This window comes from Ranitomeya variabilis, chromosome 5, assembly GCF_051348905.1.
Source record: "Ranitomeya variabilis isolate aRanVar5 chromosome 5, aRanVar5.hap1, whole genome shotgun sequence".
NCBI lineage: Eukaryota > Metazoa > Chordata > Amphibia > Anura > Dendrobatidae > Ranitomeya > Ranitomeya variabilis.
This window is the reverse complement of record NC_135236.1, coordinates 361,882,973-361,895,149: the sequence shown is the minus strand read 5'-3', so window position 1 is coordinate 361,895,149 and position 12,177 is coordinate 361,882,973.

The following is a 12,177-nucleotide window of genomic DNA, read 5'->3' as shown; positions in this document are numbered from 1 at the left end:
GGTTAATCGCATTCTGACACTGTGCGGCCAAAGCACTGAGAGCCCCACTGCTGGGAGAAAAATAACTTTATTCCCCGGGCAGCATTCGGCTTCCAGTCAAAGGAGTGGTGCTGGCACAGTTTCAGTGACCATTCAGTGTATAGCGGTGACTGTGACCGTGCCCCGGCACTGACTGACATCCGGCTCTAATGATGAGCCGGTTGTCAGTCAATGCCGGGGGACGCGGTTACAACTGCCGCTCTCTATACACAGAGCGGTTACTGAAATTGTGCGAGCGCCACAGTGCATGGGGGAGGGGTGTCAATGTGTTTGGAAGCAACATGCCCTCAGTGCATTTCAAGTCTAATCTGCATAACACTTCAAGATTTCTTGTGACTGGCACATCAAATCTCTATAAAAAAAAGTTCTCTACAAAAAAGATATATATATTTTTTTATTGGGGGGTGGAGTGCAGGTTATTATACAGTGAAACCACTACTTTCACATGTAAAAACGGGCTCAGAAGCTCCCTGTACGCTTATCGTACATTATCGTAGTTAGATTTTTTTATGAAAAAATGAATTTTTCTTGAAGAATAAGCCATAGCATTACCGGTACTTCTAGGGGTAAGATAAGATGGGAGTTTCCCTTTAAATGAGTTTGTGAAGTTGCGCGGATCTAGACATGATTTTGTGTCTCAGTTTGGCGTACCATATATATCTTATTATATTCTCATTTTTACTATATAATAGTAGGTAATAATACAGTGTTACAAGTTTGTTGTGAAGCTTTGCCAAACTTTGCCCATTGCCTACAACGTGGATTTGATTTTGAAGCTGCAGTAGTAAGTATAAGCCACAAAAATGGTATTATACAAAATAATATTAATTGTAATGGTTAATATTCCCCTTCCCACTCACACACAAGGAGGCACAATATTATATACTTGGCTGTCTTGTGACTTGTTGCTGCATTATGCCTTTAGTTTTCATTTCATTACTTCTAAAGCTTGTACAGGTAATTATGACAGCAGCCTGCATGTAGAGAACAGTCTTGACCGCGTATGCCGAGTAGGGTCTTTTCCTACGTATGTAACCTAACCACCAGAAACTGCCCACCGACCCAACCCCTTTCCTTAAATAAAAACATAACCAATTATTCATTTGGATATTTTGGCCACAGCGGCCAACATTTATTAACAAAATTAACATAAACATAAATACAACAGTATAAATTCGAGGGGAGGGTTCTTGGAGCTAAAAAGATCTGGCAAAACCCCACAAAAGAAGATCGACCACCATATTACCCTCAGCCGTGAAAACCAGCTCGAGGGCACCGTACATCCCATTCCGGGAAGAGAAAAAACCACCAACAGCTCCCAGGGTAAAACCCCGTCCAGAGCCCATACCAAAAATGCCAGATCCAACCCCACCACATTTTAAATTGCCTGCAATTATGCTCCAATTCCTTCCCCCAACCAACCATCGTCAACTCCAAGAACCCCCACCCCCCCACCACACACGAACAGCCCTGACCACCTCAGGCTCGTGAGTGCCCCAACGCCACCAACGCCCGTTCAATTCCTTCTTGCAATGCCAAAGTCCACAAATCAATCCCAATCGCGTTTAAATGAATTCCGTCCTCTAACCAGTAGTTACCAAGCCCCGACTCCAATTCAAAATGTCTAACGCTAATCCCCCCGTTTCTGGAAACAAATCCTGCTATTGCCCTATTCAACTTGACCCTAGCCCTATTAATACCCTTCAAAGATCTCGCCCCCCTCCACCATTTCCTAGGCACAATGTCCAACCACACAATAAACACCCCAGGAAATGATACCTGCAACCTCAACAAATCAAACCGTATGTCCCTAATCAACTCCCTGACAGGCCGCGCGCCCAAGTCATTCCCCCCCAAATGCACGATTAAAATGTCAGGGTGTCTGTCTAAACGAACCACCTTGGAAAATTCAGGAAGGGCCCTGCTCCACACCATCCCCCTATACCCCAACCACCGAATGACAACCTGACGCCTACTAAACCCCAGTTGCCTACCGTCCGGCCTGACCTAGGCCCGCAGCGCCCCCCAATGAACGAACGAATGTCCGAAGATCCAGGCTAAGTAAGGGGACACACCTGCAACAAAATGCATGAAGAAAAAACACTGAGGTCAAATACAAAATCATAACCACACCACTAAATTAATGACGGACGTAACTTAAGTAACGATTGGAAGTCCACCTGCCAATCCTACAAATGTCCTCCGCGCCCAAACCCAAACTATCAGCTTCTGACGCCGCCCCGATATGAAAAGAATGCGACCCAAACAAATCCGGAGAAAGGCCCAACTCCCGCAAGCCCCTTCTTAACACCGCAATGAACTGAAAGCGTGACAAAAAGGACCCCTCTGCGTGACACAACAAAGGGCCGGATCTGCCTGACCATAACTGCCAGTACGCTTCCAGACAACCTCTAGGACACATCAGAGACCCGTTAACCCTCCCCAGCACCACACGTTTTCCTCTCCCAATTTGGTCAGTCTTTGAACGCCGAATCCAAAAAACGATACCCCCCGTCCATACTTCCACATCCTCCGCCAACAAACCCCCTGCTCTAACTTTAGACCGCGACACCAGCTCCCCAACGCGCATTGCCCCAAAAAATGCTAATGAAAAAGCGAGACAAAACAACGCCAACTCAAAACTTGACCCACAAATAATCTCCAAGACTCCGCCCAACCGTTCTAAAAGGCTAAACGAAATGGGGCGGCGACGGTCAACCGTCTGATTACCTCTCCTAAAACCCCTAAGTGCTTGTCTGACCAAAAAATGCTTAGTGGCGTCTACCAACCCCTGTAACTTAAAAGCAAAAGCCAATCCAGCAACAAATTTATTTACCTTCGAAATCGACCAACCTTCCTCGGCCGCCTTACCAATCAAGAATAACACTGCCAACATCCTATCTTCGTCTGACGCCAACTGGCCCCACACCGACAACCAACTTTGCCATACCCGCCAGGAGGCTTCGTATGACGCCCAGGTTTGGCTCGTAACAGACTCCCGAATCAACCGGCCCGCTCGTCCATAATCACGCTCCAAAGATGCAAAGGGCATTCCTCTCCCGAGATCTCCGCGTCCGGCGCCAATTCCCGAAAACGGTCCCACTGGAAACGAGACAATGCATCAGCTATTGAGTTCTGCACACCCGGCACATGCACCGCCGAAATACAAGCGTTCAGCTCCAAGCATCGGAAAACCAACTCCTGCACCAACTTAATCACCGGGGGGAATGAGGCCGATAAACTGTTCATCACCGACACTACGCTCATGTTGTCGCAATGAAAACGAATCCTCCTATTAGCAAACATTTCCCCCCAAATGGAAACCGCCACCACGATAGGAAACAATTCCAACAAAACCAGGTTTTTCGTAAGGCCCAACTCCCTCCACTGGCTCGGCCACCGTCCGGCACACCAACGACCACCGCAATAGGCCCCGTAACCGGCCGAACCGGCTGCATCCGTATATATCTCTGTCATGGTTCCCAATGGCAAGAGAACGTCAGAAAAACATAAATAAGGACTAGCTCTTGGGTGATGGAATCTCGAGCTGACCGTGAGCTAAACCTACCACACAACTAATAGTGGCCGGGTGGCGTACCTACGTTGCCCCTAGACGCCCAGCGCCAGCCGGAGGACTAACTAACCCTAATAGAGGAAAAACAGACCTGGCTTACCTCTAGAGAAATTCCCCCAAAAAGGAGACAGAAGCCCCCCACATATATTGACGGTGAATTCAGAGGAAAAGACATACGTAGTATGAAGGTAGGTTCAGCAAAGCGAGGTCCGCTTACTAGATAGTAGGAAAATACAAAAGGGGACTTCACGGTCAGCTGAAAACCCTCTTTAAAATACCATCCTGAAATTACTTTAAGACTCATGTGTCAACTCATGACACCGGAGTGGCAATTTCAGTCCACAAGAGCTTCCAGCTACAGAAAAATAATACAACTGTGAACTGGAACAAAAATACAAAACAAACTTAGGTCTAAGAGTCCAACTTAGCTGATCAGAAGACTAGGAGCTGGAACATGCAACAGAAAGGCTCTGGTTACATTGATGGCCGGCACTAGAATGACTGAGCAGCAAGGCTAAATAGGATACTCCCATATCCTGATGGAAACAGGTGAACAGAGAAAGTGAAGCACACAAGTCCAGTACCACCAGTGACCACCGGGGGAGCCCAAAAACCAAATTCACAACAGTACCCCCCCCCTCAAGGAGGGGGCACCGAACCCTCACAAGAACCACCAGGGCGATCAGGATGAGCCCTATGAAAGTCACGGACCAAATCAGAGGCATGAACATCAGAGGCTGTCACCCAAGAATTATCCTCCTGACCGTAGCCCTTCCACTTGACCAGATACTGAAGTTTCCGTCTGGAAACACGGGAGTCCAAGATCTTCTCCACAACGTACTCCAATTCACCCTCAACCAACACCGGAGCCAGAGGCTCAACGGAAGGCACAACCGGTACCTCATACCTGCGCAATAATGACCGATGGAAGACATTATGGATAGAAAAAGATGCAGGGAGGTCTAATCGAAAGGACACAGGGTTAAGAATCTCCAAAATCTTATACGGGCCGATGAACCGAGGCTTAAACTTAGGAGAAGAAACCCTCATAGGGACAAAACGAGAAGACAACCACACCAAGTCCCCAACACGAAGACGAGGACCAACACGACGACGGCGGTTGGCAAAACGCTGAGTCTTCTCCTGGGACAACTTCAAATTGTCCACCACCTGTCCCCAAATCCGATGCAACCTATCCACCACAGTATCCACTCCAGGACAATCCGAAGACTCCACCTGACTGGAAGAAAAACGAGGATGAAACCCCGAATTGCAAAAGAAAGGAGAAACCAAAGTGGCAGAACTAGCCCGATTATTGAGGGCAAACTCCGCCAACGGCAAAAAGGCAACCCAGTCATCCTGATCCGCAGACACAAAACACCTCAAATAAGTCTCCAAGGTCTGATTAGTTCGCTCGGTCTGGCCATTAGTCTGAGGATGGAACGCAGACGAAAAAGACAAATCAATGCCCATCCTAGCACAGAACGCCCGCCAAAATCTAGACACGAACTGGGTCCCCCTGTCAGAAACGATATTCTCCGGAATACCATGCAAGCGAACCACATTTTGAAAAAACAGAGGAACCAACTCGGATGAGGAAGGCAACTTAGGCAAGGGTACCAAATGAACCATCTTAGAAAAACGGTCACACACCACCCAGATGACAGACATTTTCTGAGAAACAGGGAGATCAGAAATAAAATCCATAGAGATGTGAGTCCAAGGCCTCTTCGGAATAGGCAAGGATAACAACAATCCACTAGCCCGAGAACAACAAGGCTTGGCCCGAGCACAAACATCACAAGACTGCACAAAAACTCGTACATCTCGAGACAGGGAAGGCCACCAGAAGGACCTAGCCACCAAATCCCTGGTACCAAAGATTCCAGGATGACCTGCCAACGCAGAAGAATGAACCTCCGAGATGACTCTACTGGTCCAATCATCAGGAACAAACAGTCTACCAGGCGGGCAACGATCAGGTCTATCCGCCTGAAACTCCTGCAAAGCCCGTCGCAGGTCTGGGGAAACAGCAGATAATATCACTACATCCTTAAGGATACCTGTAGGTTCAGAATCACCAGGGGAATCAGGCTCAAAACTCCTAGAAAGGGCATCCGCCTTCACATTTTTAGAATCTGGTAGATATGAGACCACAAAATTAAACCGAGAGAAAAACAACGACCAGCGCGCCTGTCTAGGATTCAGGCGCCTGGCAGACTCAAGATAAATCAAATTCTTGTGATCGGTCAATACCACCACCTGATGTCTAGCCCCCTCGAGCCAATGACGCCACTCCTCAAAAGCCCACTTCATAGCCAAAAGCTCCCGATTACCAATATCATAATTTCGCTCGGCGGGCGAAAATTTTCGAGAAAAGAACGCACAAGGTCTCATCACGGAGCAGTCGGAACTTTTCTGCGACAAAACTGCCCGAGCTCCGATCTCAGAAGCGTCGACCTCAACCTGAAAAGGAAGAGTAACATCAGGCTGACGCAACACAGGGGCGGAAGAAAAGCGGCGCTTAAGCTCCCGAAAGGCCTCCACAGCAGCAGGAGACCAATCAGCAACATCAGCACCCTTTTTAGTCAAATCAGTCAAAGGTCTAGCAACATCAGAAAAACCAGTTATAAATCGACGATAAAAATTAGCAAAGCCCAAAAATTTCTGTAGGCTCTTAAGAGAAGTAGGTTGCGTCCAATCACAAATAGCCCGAACCTTGACAGGATCCATTTCAATGGAAGAGGGGGAAAAAATGTACCCCAAAAAAGAAATCTTTTGAACCCCAAAAATACACTTAGAACCCTTCACACACAAGGAATTAGACCGCAAAACCTGAAAAACCCTCCTGACCTGTTGGACATGAGAGTCCCAGTCATCCGAAAAAATCAAAATATCATCCAGATACACAATCATAAATTTATCCAAATATTCACGGAAAATGTTATGCATAAAGGACTGAAAGACTGAAGGGGCATTTGAAAGACCAAAAGGCATTACTAAATACTCAAAATGGCCCTCGGGCGTATTAAATGCGGTTTTCCACTCATCCCCCTGCTTAATTCGCACTAAATTATACGCCCCACGGAGATCAATCTTAGAGAACCACTTAGCCCCCTTTATTCGAGCAAACAAATCAGTCAGCAGTGGCAGAGGATACTGATATTTGACTGTAATTTTATTCAAGAGTCGATAATCAATACACGGCCTCAAAGAGCCATCTTTTTTAGATACAAAGAAAAAACCGGCTCCTAAGGGAGATGAAGAAGGACGAATATGTCCCTTTTCCAGGGACTCCTTAATATATTCTCTCATAGCAGCATGTTCAGGTACAGATAGATTAAATAAACGACCCTTTGGAAATTTACTGCCCGGAATCAGATCTATGGTACAATCGCAATCTCTGTGAGGAGGTAGTGAACCAAGCTTAGGCTCCTCAAAAACATCACGATAATCAGATAAAAATTCCGGAATCTCAGAGGGAATAGATGACGAAATGGAAACCAAAGGTACGTCCCCATGAGCCCCCTGACATCCCCAGCTTAACACAGACATTGCTTTCCAGTCAAGGACTGGGTTATGAGATTGTAACCATGGCAATCCAAGCACCAAAACATCATGTAGATTGTACAACACAAGGAAGCGAATCATCTCCTGATGGTCTGGATTCATACGCATAGTCACTTGTGTCCAGTATTGTGGTAATTTTTACTAGCCAATGGCGTATACCCTTCAGAGGTATAGGAACTTCCAGAGGCTCTAAATTAAACCCACAGCGCCTGGCAAAGGACCAATCCATAAGACTCAAAGCGGCGCCAGAGTCGACATAGGCATCCGCGGTAATTGACGATAATGAACAAATCAAGGTCACAGATAGAATAAACTTAGACTGTAAAGTGCCAATTGAAATAGACTTATCAACCTTTTTTGTACGTTTAGAGCATGCTGATATAACATGAGTTGAATCACCACAATAGAAGCACAACCCATTTTTTCGCCTAAAATTCTGCCGTTCGCTTCTGGACAGAATTCTATCACATTGCATATTCTCTGGCGCCTTCTCAGAAGACACCGCCAAATGGTGCACAGGTTTGCGCTCCCGCAAACGCCGATCTATCTGAATAGCCATTGTCATGGACTCATTCAGACCAGTAGGCGCAGGGAACCCCACCATAACATCTTTAATGGCATCAGAGAGACCCTCTCTGAAATTCGCCGCCAGGGCGCACTCATTCCACTGAGTAAGCACAGACCATTTACGAAATTTTTGGCAGTATATTTCAGCTTCATCTTGCCCTTGAGATAGGGCCATCAAGGCTTTTTCAGCCTGAATCTCTAAATTAGGTTCCTCATAAAGCAACCCCAAAGCCAGAAAAAACGCATCCACATTGAGCAACGCAGGATCCCCTGGCGCCAATGCAAATGCCCAGTCTTGAGGGTCACCCCGCAGCAAGGAAATTACAATCCTAACCTGCTGTGCGGGATCTCCAGCGGAGCGAGATCTCAGAGAAAGAAACAATTTACAATTATATCTGAAATTCAGAAAACGAGATCTATCCCCGAAGAAAAATTCTGGTAAAGGAATTCTAGGTTCAGATATAGGAGCATGAATAACAAAATCCTGTAAATTTTGAACCTTCGTAGCAAGATCATTCAAACCTGCAGCCAAACTCTGAGGATCCATTTTAATCAGGTGGAATCAGAGCCATTCAAGGATTAGAAGGAGAGAGAGACAAAGGCTGCAATTAGAGCAGAAATGCAACTGAGTCAACTATAAAGCAAACTCAGAAAAAAAAAAAAAAAAAAAAAAAATCTGCAGACTTCTTTTTCTCTCCTTTCTTCTGCCAACAGTTCTAACACTTGGCCGGCCATACTGTCATGGTTCCCAATGGCAAGAGAACGTCAGAAAAACATAAATAAGGACTAGCTCTTGGGTGATGGAATCTCGAGCTGACCGTGAGCTAAACCTACCACACAACTAATAGTGGCCGGGTGGCGTACCTACGTTGCCCCTAGACGCCCAGCGCCAGCCGGAGGACTAACTAACCCTAATAGAGGAAAAACAGACCTGGCTTACCTCTAGAGAAATTCCCCCAAAAAGGAGACAGAAGCCCGCCACATATATTGACGGTGAATTCAGAGGAAAAGACATACGTAGTATGAAGGTAGGTTCAGCAAAGCGAGGTCCGCTTACTAGATAGTAGGAAAATACAAAAGGGGACTTCACGGTCAGCTGAAAACCCTCTTTAAAATACCATCCTGAAATTACTTTAAGACTCATGTGTCAACTCATGACACCGGAGTGGCAATTTCAGTCCACAAGAGCTTCCAGCTACAGAAAAATAATACAACTGTGAACTGGAACAAAAATACAAAACAAACTTAGGACTAAGAGTCCAACTTAGCTGATCAGAAGACTAGGAGCTGGAACATGCAACAGAAAGGCTCTGGTTACATTGATGGCCGGCACTAGAATGACTGAGCAGCAAGGCTAAATAGGATACTCCCATATCCTGATGGAAACAGGTGAACAGAGAAAGTGAAGCACACAAGTCCAGTACCACCAGTGACCACCGGGGGAGCCCAAAAACCAAATTCACAACATATCTCGCAATCAAAGTTTGTTAAGACCTCCTGCTGAATCAATGACCGCCCGTTGTAATTGCACAAGAAACGTTGCCACACTAGCAAGTCGTCTTTGTGTTCCTTGCTCAGGCGAATAAAATGATGCGGCTCTTTCACACCTGCCGTCGCAACCGACAACCTGCGACAAAATATCCTGCCCATGGGTATGATCCGACATGCAAAATTCAATCTACCCAAAAGAGACTGCAACTCTTTCAAAGTCAGCTTCCTCCTCTTTCTAACTCTATCAACCTCCTGCTGCAGCAGGGCCAGCTTATCCTCCGGCAACCGACACTCCATTCTCTCGGAGTCAATTAAAATTCCCAAAAAACTCAACACAATAGTAGGACCTTCCGTCTTATCCGCCGCTAATGGAACTCCAAAAAGCTCCGCCACCCAAAACATAGCCGATAACGTATTACGGCATACCGCGGAATCAGGCGGCCCGATAAACAAAAAATCATCCAAATAATGGATAACCGACTGAACTCCCGCCACGTCCCTAACCACCCACTCCAGAAAAGTACTAAACGTCTCAAACAAGGAACAAGAAATGGCGCAGCCCATTGGCAAACATCTGTCCAAATAGTAACCACCATTCCAAAAACAACCTAACAATGGAACGCTGTCCGGATGCACCGGAAGCAAACGGAAGGCCGATTCAATATCCGTCTTTGCCAACAGCGCCCCAGGACCATGCCTTCTCACCCACTGCACCGCTGCATCGAATGATGTATACTCAACAGAGCACAGCTCTTGGGCGATGCCATCATTTACCGACCGACCCTTTGGATACGACAAATGTTGAATCAACCGAAATTTATTCGGCTCTTTCTTAGGCACCACCCCCAAAGGGGAAACCACCATACCCTCAGTCGGCGGGCTTAAAAACGGCCCCGACATCCTTCCCAACTCCACTTCTTTCTTCAGTTTAACATCAACAACCTCGGCATGCAACATTGCCGACCGCAAATTTTTAATCGAAAAAGGAACCTCGTGACTCGGGGGAGGAATCCTAAAGCCATCCGCAAAACCATTAAAAATAATACCCGCCTTCAACTGATCGGGGTACCTATTTAGAAAGGGGGCCATCTCGTGAAGCCTCACCGGGCTCTCCCCCTTGACCGGCACCCAAAGCTGGCTTTCCTTTTCCCTTCCTGAAACACTTGGAAGCCCCGTGTGAACTTCCATTACAGTGGGAACACACATGCTTAAATTTACAGGTGCTACCGTATTTACACTGCCCGTCGTTAAACTGCCAGCAGGTTCCAGACTTCTCCTTTGCTCCCTGTGCACCCTGACTACTGCTTCCGTGTCCCGACTGCTGGCTGCCACCACCCCCGGACCCATGAAAGGACTGCCCATGTCTAGCTGGGGCCATAACCTTCAGCCAAAGGCCTATATCCTTCTGGTCCCACCTAATTTCCGGCCTTACCGCCTTACGCTGCCTGAACTGCTCATCATACCGCAGCCACGTCTGACCACCATATGTACGATGCGCCTCCCCAATCGAGTCTAAATAGCAAAACAAACCCGAGCAATTCTCGGGCGCCTTTTCCCCCACTACGCTCGCCAATATTGCAAATGCCTGCAACCAGTTCAAAAACGTCTGCGGAATTAGCCGCCACCTCCGCTTTTCTTCTTCCTCCTTTTTGCTATCGTCTTTTTTTCCTTTATCCAAGTTAAACTTTTCCAACGGAAGCAGGGAAAAAATTTCCACATACTCGTCTCTCCAAATCTTCTCCTTCACCTCCTTTTTTAAATGCGCTCCCAACGGCCCTTCAAAGCACACATAAACTTCCCCTTTTGCCCTGTCATCTAATTTGACCGTATCGCCTTTATCCTTCTCCGTCTGAACCGAAACCGATACACCTGACGATGCAACCTCCACTACCTGACCAGGGGTTAACAAACCACAACCCGCCTGGGGTTCCACCCCTCGACCAGACAACCACGCCTCAACCGGCGATGCGGCAACCCCAGCTGCCGACCCTCCCTCTAATCTACGCAAAATTTGCGACATACCCTGCAATAAGTCCTGCATACCTGGCACCTCCGCCACAATCGGCCCACTCCTCTGCCGTTCCTCACACACCGCCACCCTACCCCTCCTAATTTCCTGTAACCCGGCCCCTGCGGGCGACAGACCAGACATAGACGCATACTCACAAGGCTGCGCGGGTGCTGTGTCCCCGCCAGCCGGACCTCCGGATCCCTGGCGCTCTGACCTCACGCGACGATCACCGCTGGACTCCAACCTCTCGTCGCCGCGTTGATGCCCCAGGCCCGCGCCCCTGGCCTCCTCGTCACCAGGGGGGACCCGAGCATGCTGGAGCTGCTGCGTCGCTAGCCCTCTCTGCCCCAGGCCCGCGCCCCTGGCCTCCTCGTCACCAGGGGGGACCCGAGCATGCTAGAACTGCTGCGTCGCTAGCCCTCTCTGCCCCAGGCCCACGCCCCTGGCCTCCTCGTCACCAGGGGGGACCCGAGCGTGCGGTAGCTGCTGTACCGACCGTCCGTGGTCCGATGGGTAACGGGTAAACACTGCTCTGTGTGCCGGAGACCTCCTGGGCGACCTTGACCGATCCCCGTGTTCCAACCCGGGCGAGCCCGCCCGGTCGTGTAACATTCTTCGCTCCCGGTCAGGCAGCTTGACATTGCTGCCTGCATCTATCGCTCTGCTGCGCCGTTCCGTACAAGCGGGACGTAGAAGATCTCCCGACCGCTGACCGTCCGCCGCCTTTGCACTCCTCGTGGTCATCCTAGCAGGCACCCTGGGAGGCAATGGGCTGTGGGTGCGTGCCGCAGGTAACGGGTCCGGATTCCTGACTGCTGCTGCCGCTGCTCCTCCTGGCCGTGCTGCTCCTCCTGGCCGTGCTGCTCCTCCTGGCTGTGCAGCTCTTCCTGCTTGTGCTGCTCTTCCTGGCAGCGCTGCTCTGCCT